At 39.3% G+C, this 17,130-nt stretch overlaps 2 long non-coding RNA genes across 6 annotated transcripts in view; both read right to left on the reverse strand.

Moving 5' to 3' along the window:
• Positions 1-5,256: 5,256 nt before the first annotated feature.
• On the reverse strand, positions 5,257-6,928 carry LOC130135587 (uncharacterized). 3 transcript variants are annotated; one of them, XR_008814887.1, is made up of 4 exons: positions 6,463-6,928; positions 6,150-6,299; positions 5,776-5,999; positions 5,257-5,417 (listed from the first exon to the last, which is right to left on the reverse strand). It is a non-coding gene; the product is annotated as an uncharacterized LOC130135587 (long non-coding RNA). The 3 variants fall into 3 exon arrangements; XR_008814885.1 differs by lacking the exon at positions 5,257-5,417 and adding an exon at positions 5,559-5,703 and having other exon boundaries at positions 5,805-5,999; positions 6,463-6,922; XR_008814886.1 differs by lacking the exon at positions 5,257-5,417 and adding an exon at positions 5,601-5,703 and having other exon boundaries at positions 5,793-5,999; positions 6,463-6,926.
• A 536-nt stretch (positions 6,929-7,464) lies between these two features.
• Positions 7,465-17,130, reverse strand: part of LOC130135586 (uncharacterized) — a 62,545-nt gene continuing 52,879 nt past the window's right edge. Inside the window, exons 2-4 of one of the 3 annotated variants that reach the window (XR_008814882.1) lie at positions 16,040-16,110; positions 15,753-15,939; positions 7,465-7,777 (exon numbers count right to left, since the gene is read on the reverse strand). This is a non-coding gene — a long non-coding RNA (uncharacterized LOC130135586). Of the gene's footprint in view, positions 7,778-15,365; positions 15,680-15,752; positions 15,940-16,039; positions 16,111-17,130 lie in introns of those variants that run through there. The other 2 variants (XR_008814883.1, XR_008814884.1) reach the window with 2 other exon arrangements.

Consider the following 17,130-nt stretch of genomic DNA (forward strand, 5'->3'; position numbering starts at 1 on the left):
GAGAGGATGGCTCTGTTTGGCTGCTAGGGTTTGAGCTGTGGGTAGGAAGCGTCGCTGGTAAAGAGGCAAAAGTGAAAGCAGGAGGCGAGACCTGATTAATCGACTTTTATGGACATTTTATTATTCTCTCCAAATACGTTCGTGGTTTTATATTTCGTATACTCGGTTGTTGGAGTTTGCGTCGTGCACACGCTTGTTCTTTTTTCATTTTTTTAATGCTAGGGGTGTCTATTATGCACGCGCTTTTTAATTGAGTAAAAATAATTCATTTCACAGCTTTCTGATTGATTCTTCCCTTCGCTATTTTAAAGCATGATAATTATTTCATTTCTAGCCAAATTTTTTTTTCTTTCAAAAACATATTTCGAACAAAAATCCGTTTTATAATTCAATTTCGTTCTTATATTTCTAGAACAAATTAATTTTCTCATTCTATATTTCTCGAATAGAAATGGGAAATAAAACCTTTTCTCATTGCTTGCCCTCGCCACTAATTGATCGCCCACCCACTAACCGCTGTCCAAAAAGGAGAAATTTTGTGTCGATGACGAATTCCTATTTCGAGAATAAAAATTTTGTATCCTTATCAAATGCATATTTTTACTTAGAAACTCGTTTAGGAAATATAAATTATGTCCAGAAATTGAATGATTATTATTCACGCCCCCCAAGTAACCATTCTTGTTCACCTCTAGCAGTCTTTCTCCCTGCGCGTACTTACATATTTTCTTTAACTTTTGGCCTAAATGTTCCTAGTAATTTTGGTTTTTTAACTTTTTTTATATAGTAGATAATATATATAACAGTGATATACAGTTCAATTGTGATTCCTGCCGAGAAAAAAGTAACGAAAGGGTCTGATCAATTAACGAGCTTGAAGAGACCGGATGATGATGATTCGTGAGATTCGAAATAAAGAGGACAGAGGACGGAGACCTTGTTGAACTGGAACCACTCGAAATAGGGAGGGTCGAAGATGCCCTTGACGTTGGACTTCCCTGCGCGGAAAGGGCCGCTCGGGGAAGACGAGGTCGACGCCGCGGAGGATGGAGTCGGGCCACTTGAGGACCTGCTTCTTTAGGATTTCCCCGCTGGTCCTGAAGCCATGGAGGCCACATGCCGCTCATTATCCGGCTTGCACATGAGTGGGGTGATAAAATATTCTCCCACATCGTTTGATAATAGGTTTTAATATTCTTTATATTTACGTGGTCTCTCTCCACTTAACAATTTAAGTTTTTGAGTTAGACTTTCTAATTAATAGGGTCACTGACCAAATCCTGATGCAATTATTATGAATTGATATAATTGATGTCGTTAGATAAATAAAGTGGTTAATTGACTTGGACTTAGCAAAGTGCGAAGTCGTTGGCCCCAAGCCGGCCGTTCCTTTTCGCTTCTAGCTGTCTTCCTCAACGCGTGCATAGTCGTTGCCTTCTAGGCATCATCTGGTGAATGGAGTGCAAAGATATGAGCTGATTTTGTTCTTATTTTAGTTAGTCCGTGCTAGAGACGGAAGGATCGCTTATCGTTTAAATTGGGTTAGTCTCTTTTGGCGGCAACATTTATATAATATCCAAAAGCAAGGGAAAAACAAGAAAGAAAAGGACGCAGTAGCTACATTGCCACTTCAATTACATTACCATTGTACTGGCTGTAGACTCGTGATTTGCACAGGAAAAATACTTGTGAAATAGATTACATGAAATTTTTATTCTAGGATTCTTGATCATCATGAGAGTAAGAGATTTTTTGTAATATTAGAAGTAATTACATGCCCCTTGAACTAAAAGGGAAAAGAATGTTTTTCAAAAGAGAGTTAAGATAAATATCACTCAAGGAAAATTCTCTTGAGAGGGCCGGAGACATAGTCCATGACAACTATTCGACACCAAAGAAGCTCGATTACACCAACCGATTCGTTTTGGTAACTATGTGGCACCCTCTACTCCATACTCTTGTTCATCCAATTGATTGGAACGTGCTTAATTTGGCGATTTTCATCTTGCTCCTGCTCTCCATCGCAAATTTCAGCACCTAATTTTGCTCCACTTCCTCCGTTGAAGAACCCAACAACTCCAGGGTTTGAAGGAGAAAACAAATTTAGCTCCAATTCATTAATTTGTGGGCAAATATCACACATAAACGACGTTATTCAGCAATAATATTACTGACTTCATTTTATCGGTGAGTCACGTCAGATAGTTTATATCAAAATAATGTCACGTTAGATTTTTTTTTGCCACACAAAACGCCAATGGCTCTAAAGTGATCGATTTTTCACATGACACTCAAGTAATTGAGAAGATAATTGCGTTATTGCAGTGAACGCCATAAAAAAGTTAAAGACAATCGTGATATTTTTTTCCAGATTCATAACCGAAGGCATCAAACATCTCCAACTTCTTCAAAGAACCTTTTTTTTTTAATTCCATAACCAATCGACCTATTGAAAGGTGAGGTGACACATGCCGTAATATCGCATGCTAGGATTGCCTTTTGCAGGCTGCTTTTTTTTTTTTTTTAATTCTAGAAATTTCCTCACTAGTGCTTTTTTTTATTTGTCATGGACTTTCATGGTTTTCTCTGACGTTGTCAAGGGAAGATTTATATACAATAATTTCATTGATCGATGATTTTCAGTGGACCAAGCAACAAAAAAAGATGTCACAAATAAAATTGATCTACCTGCAATGAAGTAAGAGCGTGCCGGCCGAAAGGGCAAAAGGGAAAGTGATAATTGGCTAGTGTGATGTCGATATTGCCCATGACTACGGAACTTGAGGATTGACGACCGGCTATATGTTTAGCCTTGGTTCAGGAGCCATCTCTTAAGTCTTGGTGTGGCAAAAGTCAGGCTATATTTTCCGGGCCTCGGCGACGGTCGGTTCTAGGCCACGGGTGAGGCTCAGGTTCATCGACCCTATGGTGAGGCTCAAGTTCGCCTGTGGCCGGTCGTCGACCTTAACGTCGTGGCCGGTGACTGCCTGAAGAAGGAGAAGGACAATGAAAAAAAAATTATAAAAATATTTGATACGAACAATTCTAGAAAGTATTTTTACCTCGTTGGATTTATGAATTCACTTTCTTAAATTTATGTGTGAATGTTTTCGTTGATCGGAAAAGTGTTTTCGGTTGACTAGTAATTTTTCACGAATCAAACGGGTAAAAGTCTGGAAAATCAATTCTTGTACTTCCCTCCAAACAAACACGCCCTTAATATCTCTGCTCTCGCAAAATAGTAATTTCAAATTGATATAAAGGAAATACACTATTTCTTTGATTGATTGTTGAAGTATAACCTCAATATAATTAACTGACAAAGAACCAAGTGACTCTCATGTCTAATTAGATGTGACTTAGTAATTTATGTTTGAGAGTAAGTTGAGTTAGGTGAAAAACAAGAGAAAAATACAAGTGTTCAACACACATTCTTAAAAATAATGGATGCATAATTGCATATGGAGTACAAAAAAGGGGCATTTTCAAAATTGGTCCCCTCAACCTTTTTAGAATCTTTTACATTTGGATGCCCCTTCATCGGGCTTTTTGCTTAAAAACTCTCGAGTTTAAATAAAATGGATGGCGTTTTCGACCTAAAAATTTTTTGTCCCCATACTCTTGATGAAAGTTCAATTTCATCGTAGAACTTTAATTTTGGTTAATTATCGGATCAATTTAATTCCTCCAATTAACTTGGTCATGTTGGATTGGGCTGTCAGAAGCCAAATCAGCAAAATCTAGAAAAAAGAATGAAAAAGAAGAAGATACAAACCAAAGGGTGAGAGAAATGGGGGAGGGAGAGGGAAGTGAGCGATGGCAGCATAGATAATTTAAGAGTAAGTTGATCTTAAAATTTATTGTACTATGTATGTGAAGAAGTGAGGGAAGAAAAGGGTGATTTCCAGTTTTAAATTTTTGCGCTTCTGTAAATTTTGCAATAATCATATTGAATTTTATAAAACACGAAATATTATTAAAATTTATGAGTAAAATTCATATAAATAGATGAAATAGGCCCGAGCGATGTTTGGCAAGATATTTATAATTTGTCCGCATGGAAAACTTCCCCGTTTTCTACAAAACGGAACGCCGTACACCAAACCCCCTTTGGTTTGAATGCTGAATTGCTTGGTTCATTTGACTATTTTTTTTTGTTTAATTTGACTTTAGTTGGCTCTTGAGATCCGTTTAGTTGCCTGTATGAAACCCTTTGGAAGATAAAACAATCTATTCTTCACATGGGTGGTATACCAGTGGGGATAATACTCAAGGGAAGGAATAGATAATATCACGATAATAACTGGGAATTGTTTGATTGTCGTTGAAATGATTTGCTAAATCTAGAAATAATTTCATTGAGATTATTTATTCATTTACACCAAAGTTTGCAGAAATAAATATCAGTAGTTTAATGGAACGATTACAATGGTGTTAATAATTGAATAAATATTGGTAATTTCACATAGGATCATAAGCGTGGCATTACTCTCGGCACATTAACAAACAATGGAATGAGGAGAAAAAAAATTATTCCTATTTTCTCCATGAATTTCATCTGCTCATAACAAATCTCGAAACACTTCGGTTCCATTTGTTTCTCCACAAAATTGTTTTTTCTTTTTGTTATGCACGAATGAATGAAAGAAACACATAAAAAAACATCCTGTGCTCTAGGTAACCAACCTTAATAGGACATGGGAAAAGGTAATACTCTGTTTGCATAAGAACATATTCATATCATCTCAAGGATGAAGAGTCTTCAATTGACATATAATGACATGCCATCTACTTCGAAGGCATTCTAGTCTATTTTCATTCCCACCAGCATCACAAGCCAGAGATGTTGAACCATTGCATTCACTTAGTCGACTAATTTCCCCGAGATTCCTTGAAATAAGACAGAAAACACAACCCCATGCCAACCTGAAATTACTAATGTGAAGTAGGTACTCTCTACTGAATATGATACTTTACCTGCTATATTTACATTTACTAGGAAACACGGATGATCTCCTGAATCTGATCTCTGTCGGGCTGCCATCATGCAAATATTCTTCATACTTCTACATAAGGCATATGTGTTTTCCATCATTATGGTATTCTTCGTGTAAATGACAATAAAAGAACATGACTAGTATCTTCCAAGTCAATTTGCACTCCTAATATTGCCAATGAACTATTCCTATGTCTACATTACAGTTGTAGTTGGAAGTCCTTGCTTCTGATGAGTATAAATTAAGCTATCCACAAAAGTAAAAATCATATGCATAGCTCCTCCCACTTCATTTCAGTGCCATAAACAGCTGGGTGATACCCAAGTCCTGAAGAATTTTTGTTCTTGCCATCGGCCTAGCCAAAAATGGTACCACAACTGCTTATTGCAGAAGTGAATCTCCAATTCTGTTCCGCAGCAGCTGTAACAGAACATTCTGATTTGAGCCGTCATTCAAAAAAAGATGGCATTAACAGATTTAGATCAGCTCTCAAATATTGTAGGACTTAAGCAAATCACCTTTCTAGCCACCCATTGATTACTTGTCATGTTTATCCAAAAAAACATGAAAGCGACACCGTTGATTTAAGGACATCCTCCATACTTCTGGTTTGGACCTCACATCGTTATCCACAATACAGTGAAAATCCTCTGTTTGTTTAAAGCCTCTGGGGCGTAGACGTTGTCATCATCAAACAATGACCGAACTGAAGTAAGGAATTGCGAATGATGTAAGGGTAAGAATTTGCAAGATGATTAATAAAGGCATGAAGTAATACAAGGAAAGAGTGACTACATGATTTTGTACCAGGTTTCCACTGTTGATGATAATACTTTCAGCCTGATCAAGGCCATATATCTGCCTTCAGAGAGAGCAATCTTCACATTGGCATATTAAGTGACAAGCAAAGTTTGATACTAATCCATGGAGATTCATCATCTTGACATTAGTGCCCTAGCTTTGAGAAAATGCTGAACACGTTTATGGTACCTTCACTGCCAACTTCCATGACCAAATAACGAATTAATAAAATGCAATCAAGATCACATACGCATGAGCAGTTTCCAGAATCCATCAGATAGTGAATTTCTCTACTTCATAGAAGATAAAGAGAAGTATTACTTTATTCACACAAGCGCAGAATGCTACCACGTCGAGAATGAAGAATCTCGTACTGTGATGGACAGCTCCCATTCATAAAGCACGACACAATGCAATCGGTTTAAAGAACGTCCCTGTCGCATCCATATCCCAGATATTTGGTTGGAATATCCCACAACTGCCTAAATTCCAGTGAAGCTCCTCGTCATTTGAAGCATCAGGGGCATGAGAAATTGTCATCACCAAATGAAGAACGAACAGATGGATGCAAATTCGATACGTGAAGACACTAATTGATGGTACAAACATGTGAAATGGATATAGGCATGACGAAAAACAAGAAAGAGCACAACATGATTCCTACCAGATTTTCCACCGTAGAGGATGTTACTTATGACAGGATCAAGGCCATGAATCCATCATCAGATTGTGCAATCTATGTATTAACATCTCAAATGACAAACAAAGTTGCATATAGATCCATGGAAATTCATCATCTCAACATCGGTGTCCTGGATTTGAGAAAAGTAAAAATGTTATGATGGTGCCTCCAGTGGCTTATTAATCCATGACAGAATAAGTGGACAAAAGCTACTAAAAATGCAATCAAAACCACTTAGACATGAGTAGTTGCCATGATCAATCAATTATTAGAAGTATTATTCCGCATTGGTTAAATAAACGGTTTCAACAGGGGTTATATACATTGAGTCTACCTCAGACTAATACTTTAAGCTTTTGGGGGGAACTTTTGATAACAAGTAATGAAGTTCTTTTTTATGATGTATGAATGAATGAAAAAAAAAAACACATAATAAACATCCTCTGTTCTAGGAAACAAACCTTAATAGAACTTGGAAAAAGGTAATACTCTTTGTTTGCGTAAGAACATATTCATGTCATGTCAAGAATGAAGAGTCTTTCTTTGTGACTGATGACGTATGATGACATGCAATGTACTTCGAAGGCATTCTTATCTATTTTCATTCCCACCAGGATCACAAGCCAGATGATGCTGCAGCATTGCATTCACTTAGTCGACCAATTTCCCCAAGATTACTTGAAATAAGACAAAAAAATAAGACATCGACACAACCCCATGCCAAACTGAAATTACTAATGTGAAGTAGGCACTCTTAACTGAATATGATACTTTACCTACTATATTTACAATTACTAGGAAACACGGATGACCTCCAGAACCCGATCTCTGTCGTGCTGCTGTCATGCAAATATTCTTCATTATTCTACATGGGGCATATGTGTTTGCCATCATTCGGGTATTCTCTTTGCGTGAATGATAATGAAAGAGCATGATTTCTCTCATCAGGATTTAGAGATATGTATCAAACTGTTGTGAAAATGATAATAAAAGAACATGACTAGTATCTTCCAAGTCAATTTGCACTCCTAATATTGCCAATGAGGTATTCCAATGTCAAGATTACAGTCATAGTTGGAAGTCCTCGCTTCTGATGTAGTACCAATTAAGCTCTCCACAGAATTAAAAATCATATGCACAGCTCCTCCCACTTCATTTCGGTGCCATTAACAGCTGGGTAATATCCGAGCTCCGAAGATTTTTAGTCCCTGCCATTAGGCTAGCAAAAAATGGTCCACATTTCTGGTTGAAACCACAGTTATTGCAGGAGTGGCTTTCCAATTCTGTTCAGTGGCAGCTGTAACAAAACATTCTGATTTGAGTTCGAGTTCAAGAAAAGATGGCAATAAGAGATCAAGATCAGCTCTCAAATATTAAAGGACTTAAGCAAATCACCTTTCTAGCCACCCATCGATTACTTGTCAAGTTTATCCCAAAATCATGAAAGCAATACGGTTGATTTAAGACTTCTTCCATACTTCTGGTTTGGATCTCACACTGTTATCCACAATATAGTGGAAATCCTTTGTTCTTTTTAAGCATATGGGGTGTAGACATTGTCATCACCAAACAATGACCAAACTGAAGTAAGAAATTGTGCATGATGTTAAGGTATGAATTTGCAAGATGATAATTAAAGGCATGAAGAAAAACAAGGAAAGAGTGGCTTCATGATTGGTACCGGGTTTCGACTGTTGATGATAATAATTTCAGCCTGATCAAGGCCATGTATCTGCCTTCAGAGACAGCAATCTTCACATTGGCATATTAAGCTACAAACGAAGTTTGATACAGATCCATGGAGATTCATCATCTTGACATTAGTACCCTGGCTTTGTGAAAATGCAGAACACGTTTTTTGGTACCTTCACCGCCTACTGCCATGACCAAATAACGAGTTAATAAAATGCAATCAAGATCACATATGCATGAGCAGTTTCCAGAATCCAATGGATAGTGAATTTCTCCACTTCATAGAAGTTGGAGAGAAGTATTACTTTATCTAAACAAGGGCAGATTGGTACCATGTCAAGAATGAAGAATCTCGTACTATTTGACTGACATCAAATATCATTTTGGAGGCAATCTAATCTTTTTTATGCATATCATGATCACGAGTCAGATAAAACTCAAGCATTACAATTACTTTGCTCAAACAACTTCCTCCAGTTGCTGGAATTAAGACAGGAAAATTATAACGTGTCAAAGAAAAGCTCCGTCCAAACAGAAAATACTATGAGAGCAGGTAATCTCCACAGAAAACGGCACTATACCTGCTATATTTTTTGTTTAGTAGGAAACATTAGCGATCTCCAGAATCAGATCTTTTTCTTTCTCTCTTCTCTCCATTTTCTTTCTACATGAGCTCACAGTTTAAGATGGAGCCAAGCGTCTCTTTTTTCTCCCCTTAAGCCCACGTCTACTTCCCTTGTTTAGTTGACTTTTCAACCTTCTCTTTGTTTTTTTTTTTACGGGCCCCAGAATTTTTTTTTTTTACTTGGTCAAATCCCAAGTATTACAGTAACTTCATAACAATAAGTACATACTGCACCAAACTACTATGGATAAAAATTGACACCAATATCAGTAACTCATCTACCAACCGGTGTGCTTCAACTTTTAAACTTGCGGATGAACACCTGAAACAACCTTTTATGTATTAATGTAAAGATAGAGTACACTCGTTCAACAAAAGGGGATTTGAACAATGACACATAATTATGTGCAACAATCAAATTGGACAAAACAAATGTCGCTTATTTTATGGTGGCAACATCTAAAGCCTCCACGAAGATTGATCTTTCTTCCTTACCATTCCACAATCAAGCTTCCCAAACAGCACAGATGGAGTTTTTGCAGGCGAATCGGGGACAGACTCCATGACAGAACAATGCAGCACCAGCGATCGAGGGCACGGCTTAATCGTGGACCAACCTTCTTGCCCAACATGAGAAAAGAAAAGCGTTGAAAAGCCTAAGGAACAGACAATAAGTTGACCAAAGCAGTCTCCACCCCTGCATCAAACATAACCCATTCCAGCTAGAGATGCAATCCGCAAATTCATAGTTGAAGCGGCCAACGACCAGATATTTCTCAAGCACGACTCAACGTCATTCTTCAACACCTTTTTGTGAACTGAAATCTTCAAGTAACTTAAAAGAAAAGCCACTTACTGTCAGATTCAGTCAACTCTGTACTCGAATTTCGCATCGGTGTGGGCAACAGTCGACTAGCATAATGTAACCTTCAAAAAGCAAGACCATCACATTATAGAGGATCCATACAGAGGATGAGAGAATGAAAACCAACCGTGGAAATTGAAACAAATTTAATGGTGTTTCTATTTCAACATTATAAATCAAAAGGTACTTACTGACCTTGTCAGCAAGACAAGAATTATTTTGCTATGATTGGCCATAAAATGCAAAGTTTTATGTTTTCTGAAGGTTTGAAGCACTGAGTATTGAACAAAAGACGCGTTGCAAATGCTAAAAACAATAGTATAGATGAAAGTTAGAAGCAAAAGTTCTTCCAAACACCCCACAATGTCAGAGCCCGATAACTCCTGGTGAAAGAAGAAACCGATGGGCTTCTAATATCGCAGCTCAAGCTTTTGCATTTTCCCACAGTCAGAAGGAGATAAGGAGCAATCCCTTTCAACTACAAAGCTAGCAAAGAAAAAGTAAGGAAAAAATGAACAAGCCATATTACCATCACAACAATTTGGACAATAGCGTCCTTTTCCATGCTAAATTAGTAGCCTTCGACACCATTTCACTACGTTATTAGCTAAATGGGATGAGTGAGGACATCCTTGGAGAATCTTATGAGAAGGAATTTCCACATACTCATGGAGAAAATGCTAGTTTGGATCATAGGTACAAACAAATGGTTCACTGGAGATTGTTCTTCCAAACACACCTCACGGTTCTTCAAGATCCGAGAACATGAAAGAAATGGCTATGAAAGTAGAACCTCATCAATCAAGGTAATCTTCCCGTTCAACCTGAGGTTAGTTCACATTAGTTCCGACAACTCTGCAGTCAATTTCCACGTTACCCAGATAGGGTGATAAAATCAACCTAAACCTATAATAGGTTCATAAGTCCTAATAATCCTGCTATACATGCTCTACGACTGCTCAAATAACGTAAGGAAAATTCACCACCATTGACACGAAACCTAATCAAAAGCTGCTGTAGTTATCTCATTACGCCATAGCAAACTGGTAGAAGAGAATAACCGAGCAGATCTCTGCACCTAACAGGAATCACAAGCTGATAAATATAACAGGACAACTAAACATGCTTCGCTGAACAATGCAGAAAAGCTCGAATTAGTTTCGTTTCATTTCCTCCGTGTGCAGACATCGAACACCCAAAATCAGACCAACAACGGCGACTCAAAACCTCGAATCACCAGGATGCGCATGCACCAATCACACCAAGAATCAACCAATGAATAAACCGATCAATCAGCGACAAGAATGTATTAATGTTAAAACGGGTCCAATCACCTGGAACCACTGCCTTCACCAGATTCCTCGCCTCCAACTTTCAAGCTGGATATCCACCCTCCTCCCCTTCTTACCCCAGTGCCCAGAATCGCACCACGTCCTCCGCAACCTCATTTGCTTTCTCATGAAGATCCGACTATAGCCCCTGCAAACCTCAGTCAGTTTCTTGCTATTTCTTCCCTCATAAACCTATGGCTCGTCCTCGTCGGGTGGTAAAAAGTCCGGTAATTTCTTGAGTGACTCGCACCCATACCTTTCAAAGTGCTCTAGAAATTTACTAGGGCAGCGAATTTCAACTCCTTCAGATGCTCCGACTTTGAAAGGTCCAGTGATCGGATGTGCTTGCGTCCAGAGATATCCAACCCTTCCAGGGATCCCAATTTTTCCATTGGAGTTTATGAGCCAGAGTATTTGTCGAAGTTATTGCACGCGAAGATCACACAGCGTCAGTCCCCAGCCACCGGCGAGCTCGAAAACCACCGCCGGCGGTCGCTCGTTTCGGACACCAGCTAAAACAACGAGACCCGAGAAGACGACGAAATCGCGAGTTCCGTTCCGCTACGAGTACAAGCCAAACGGGAACCGGAAATACGGGAACCGAGTCGGTCCGTGGCGAAGCCGCCGCTTGAGGCGGAGGAAGAGACCTGGCGTATCGAAGCGGCGGAGGAGAGGCGGTCCGGCGAAGACAAGTCTATGATCGGGAGTTCGAGAGCCGTCGCCATATGAGCTTTTTTGTCCTTGGACGCCGACGGTGGGTTTTGGGACGAGGGAAGGGGAAGAAAATGTGCAGAGGAGAGTATCCTCTGGGGGAGGAGATTGCGGGGGTAGCAAATGCACCTGTGTGGAGGCAATGACATCAACATTTGCTTTTATAACAAAAAAGTGCTATGTCTAGATTTTCTCTTTCTAATGGACCGGTTGGAAACAATAACATCGATAAATACTCTGGCTCATCAAACGTGCTAAGTGACGGCGATGAAATCATATCATGTGATTGTTCAATTTGATCTTTTATCCATAGTGCAGGTCGTGTCATCCACGTAGATATATCGGAGTTATGACATTGAGACCTAGCGGGGCGTTGTGCAGATGACTATTTGAGCCAGGAGTGCACCCAAAACTTACTAAACTGCATGACCAACTTCAAGAACTTGGGAGGCCGAACGTTTAAAGGAAGCAAATGCCAAGTCGAGGATGTCGTCGATGTCCTCTCTGTTGTCATGGAAGTTGCTTTGCTTGCCAGGAGATACCTCCACAAGCCCTGAATCTTTGTCCACGTTCTGCTGATGTATCAACTCGGATCCCTTCATTCACTTCGTGATCATCCCTTTCTTCTTTGATTTTTTTTTCCTAACTGTTTGTCTGTGTCTGCTCTTATTCTATTACAAAGTAGCATAGCGGGCTATCAAGAAAAAAGGTCTGATCAAGTAGGAAATGCCGATGAAATTCGCAATACATCTCTGCCATGAATAATGTGGCCTGCTATTTACATTTGAAATGAAACTGTTAAAAGAAGTGATCCATTTTCAAGAAGCATCTAAACCTCTCCTCTCTATACATGCAACAAAAATCTTGGATATAGTCAAAGAGCCTATAAATTACTCGAGCACACATAGCCTTATGTCTTTGACCACATTTACAAGCTAACTCTAGAACTTGATGAGTAGGCAAAAATCCAGCCAATGGCCTTGCAGTAGAGTCTGTGGATAGACATGCTTGACTTTTATTGGGTACAGTAGCTTAAAAAGCGATGTGGTTCAGGCTAGCGAGTCTCTTAACTCTCTACTTTTCCGGGGCGGATGCAGTCACTGATAAGCACGAAATGCTAGCACAAAACTATGAAATCCACAGGGTACCCTTTGAGGCAGAGTGATTTTTCCATTGCCCCGCCTTCAAACTTCTGCGCATCAATCGCGAGACCCTACAGATTTCACAATTTCAAAATCATATCAAACATCGTCACCGGTAGGCTAACCTACGTGATGATTGTATTGAAACTCTTGAAATTAACCTGGGACACATCTGCTTCTTCTTTAGATACCCAAGAGACAATCCAACCACTGTCCTCTCCAACGCCATCTTTCTTAGGGACAAGAATACACCTGCTTTAGGAGCTGTCCTTTTGGAAATTATGGTACTCGACCTTCATCAACTTCTCGTGATATCTTCCTCTCTAATTCAAGGCTGCAGTAAGGTACATTTCGACATATACAATGGATTATCAGAATGACTGGAAACACTTTCACTAATACCTCAGAGTCAGACAGCCTAGGAGAAGGTTCGTCGAAGTATAATTTCACTAGATTTCCATATTTAACCATTCCTGAATCAAACAAGTGATGCATAAACAATAGGAAACTGATCTTATGCGCTACTTTGGGCAAGTGGACATGGACTAGAGAGTAGAGACTAGCATTGCATTACCACATTCAGAGCTTGACTTTGAAATGATGACTTGAGGATAACCACACTTGTTACGCAAGCCGGTCAAATTGCATTTATGAAAGGGAAGTCCATAGAGAATTCAGTGCCCATAAGATTTGACTCCTGAACTTCCCCAATTTCCATGTTCAATCTCCACTCGTAGGCACAGGTAAACAGATAGCCTCCGTGTTTGTTAGCATTTGCATCCACCGGTTCTCTAAAGTTGAATCCTCTCGAGAACCAATCAAACTTGTTGATACCTCAATCGGGACACGGAAACACCAATGTAAGAGCTCTCCATCTTCTCACCACAACCTGCATTGTTGGGCAATATCATTCAAGTGGAGGCTTAGTCTAACGGGATTGTCACCTTCAAATTAGGCTTATAGGAAAAGTATACCACATGACCATCCTGAAAGCAGCTGAATATGTGAAATGTGCAGCTTGATTCTACACAAAACCATCGGACTGAACTCACATCTCCATAATGTAGCATCACCCCTATCCTTGCATATCTTCCTCGTCATACTTCAGTAACCTACATGCCAAGAAAACCATTAGCTGCTTCAACAAACTAAAAAATCAAGTAATAGTTCGGGAAAGATAGGCATTCATGGATTCAGATCTGCTCTCAAACATTCCAGGAGTGAAGTAAAGCACCTGTTTTCATTACTATGACGGACAACTCCCTGTTCATAAAGCACGACACAATGCAATCGCCTTAAAGAACATCCCTGTCGCATCCATATCGCGAGATATTGGTACGGATCACACATCATTGCCAAAATTACAGTGAAGCTCCTGGTCATTTAAAGCATTAGGAGCATGAGAAATTGTCATCACCACATGAAGAATGGACAGAAGGATGCAAATTCGATACGTAAAGACATGGACTGATGGTATGAACATGTGAGATGGATATAGGCATGACAAAAGACAAGAAAGACTGCAAGATGATTCCTACCAGTTTTTCCACCATACAGGATGTCACTTTTGACAGGATCAAGGCCATAAATCCACCTTCAGATGACAAACAAAGTAGAATATAGATCCATAGAATTTCATCATCTCAACATCAGTGTCCTATATCTGAGAAAAGTAAAAATCTTAGATGGTGCCTCCAGTGGCTTATTAATCCATGACAGAATAAGTGGACATAAGCTCCTAAAAATGCAATCGAAACTACATAGACATGAGTAGTCGCCATGATCAATCAATTGTTAGAAGTGTTATTCCACATTGGTTGAAAAGGGTTTCGACAGGGGTTATATACATTGAGTCTTCCTATAACTAACAGTTTAAGCTTTTTGGGTGGGACTTTTGCTAATAATGAATGAAGTTCTGTTTTATTTATTTATTTATTTATTTTTATTTGATGACCCAGGGAACCCCCGCACGGCCGACAGCCGGGAGGTAAACCCTGGGGGCGACACGTGCTAGCCACCATACACGTGCACCGGTTAAGTCACCCTGCGGCACCCGGGATTCGATTATCCATGAATAAATGAAAGAATCACAAAATAAACATCCGATGCTCTAGGAAACCACCGTTAATAGAACTTGGAAAATGGTATTACTCTCTGTTTGCATAAGAACATATTCATGTCAAGGATTAAGAGTCTTTCTTTGTGACTGATGATATATAATGACGTGCACTGTACTTCAAAAGCATTCTGATCTAGTTTCATTCCCACCAGGATTACGAGCCAGATGACGCTGAGGCATCACGTTCACGTGGTCGACCAATTTCCCCAAGATTCATTGAAATAAGACAGAAAACAGTAAGACATTGACACGAAAAGCCCCATGCCAAACTGAAAATACGAATTGGAGATGGGTCCTCTCAACTGAATATGATAATAAAAGCACATGATTTCTCTCATCAGGATTCAAAGACACGCATCAAACTATTGTGCAAATGATAATAAAAGAACATGACATGTATCTTCCAAGTCAATTTGCACTCCTAATATTGCCAATGAGCTACTCCTATGTCAAGATTACGGTTGTAGTTGGAAGTCCTTGCTTCTGATGCAGTACCAATTAAGCTCTCCACAGAATTAAAAATCATATGCACAATTCCTCCCACTTCATTTCAGGGCCATAAACAGTTGGGTGATCCCTGAGCTTTGAATTTTTTTGTCCCTGCCATCAGTCTAGCCAAAAATGGTGCACATTTCTGGCTGAAACCACAGCAATTGCAAGAGCGGCTTTCCAATTTCGTTCAGTGGCAGCTGTAACAAAACATTCTGATTTGAGCTGCAGTTCAAGAAAAGATGGCATTAAGAGATCTAGATCAGCTCTTAAACATTAAAGGACTTAAGCAAATCACCTTTCTAGCCACCCATTGATTACTTGTCGTGTTTATCCCAAAAATGTGAAAGCAATACGGTTCATTTAAGGACTTCCTCCATACTTCTGGTTTGGATCTCCCTCTGTTATCCACAAGACAGTGGAAATCCTCTGTTCTTCTAAAGCCTCTAGGGTGTAGACATCATCATCACCAAACAATGACCGAACTGAAGTAATAAATTGCGATTGATGTTAAGGTGCGGAATTGCAAGATGATTAATAAAGGCATGAAGTCAAACAAGGAAAGAGTGGCGACATGATTTGTACCGGGTTTCCACCGTTGATGATAATACTTTCAGCCTCATCAAGGCCATGCACCAGCCTTCAGAGAGAGCAACCTTCACATTAGCATATTAAGCAACGAACAAAGTTTGATACATTAGTGCCCTGGCTTTGAGAAAATGAGGAACATGTTTATGGTACCTTCACTGCTTACTTTCATGACCAAATAACAAATTAAAAAATGCAATCAAGATCACATATTCATGAGCAGTTTCCGGAATCCATCAGATAGTGAACTTCTCTACTTCATTGAAGTTCGAGAGAAGTATTACTTTATTTACACAAGCGCAGATTGATACCACGTCGACAATGAAGAATCTCGTACTATTTGACTAAAGACATCAAATATCCTTTTGCAGGCATTCTGATCTTTTTTATTCATATCACGATCACCAGCCATATAACACCGAAGCATTACACTTACCTTGCTCAAACAACTTCCTCCAGTTCCTGGAATTAAGGCAGGACAATAGTAACGTGTCAAAGAAAAGCCCCTTCCAAACTGAAAATTCTAATGCAAGCAAGTAGTCTCCACAGAAAAACGGCACTACAGCTTCTATATTATTTTGTTTGGTAGGGGATGTCAGCGATCCCCAGAATCAAATCTTTGTCATGCTGCCACAAAATTGACTCTTCTTCATAATTCTGAAGTCAAATCTTTTTTGTGTTGCCAGTACTATCAAACGTTAGATCCAACAATAACCCACAAACCTCAGTCAGCTTCTTGCTATTTCTTCCCTCTAGAATCGTGGCCTGTCGTGTGGTAAAAAGTCTGGTAATTTCTTGAGTGACTTGCACCCATCCCTATCAAAGCGCTCCGGAAATTTACTATGGCAGCGAATTTCAACTAAGCCTTCGCAATAATTAACAATCAAAAGCTTCAGATGCTCCGACTTTGAAAGGTCCAGTACTTGAATGTGCTTGTGCCCAGAGATATACAACTCTTCCAGGGATCCCAATTTTTCAAGGCCTCGTATCGCATGGAGTTTATCTGCCTTTTCATCAAAGTTGTCGAGATAGAACAACATTGGGTCTTTGGATAGGTCCAACCTTCTTAGGGATTTTAAAGCTTCCAG

Source organism: Syzygium oleosum, unplaced genomic scaffold (genome assembly GCF_021117445.2).
Source record: "Syzygium oleosum isolate NSW1041296 unplaced genomic scaffold, Sole_v2.1 Sole_v2.35, whole genome shotgun sequence".
NCBI lineage: Eukaryota > Viridiplantae > Streptophyta > Magnoliopsida > Myrtales > Myrtaceae > Syzygium > Syzygium oleosum.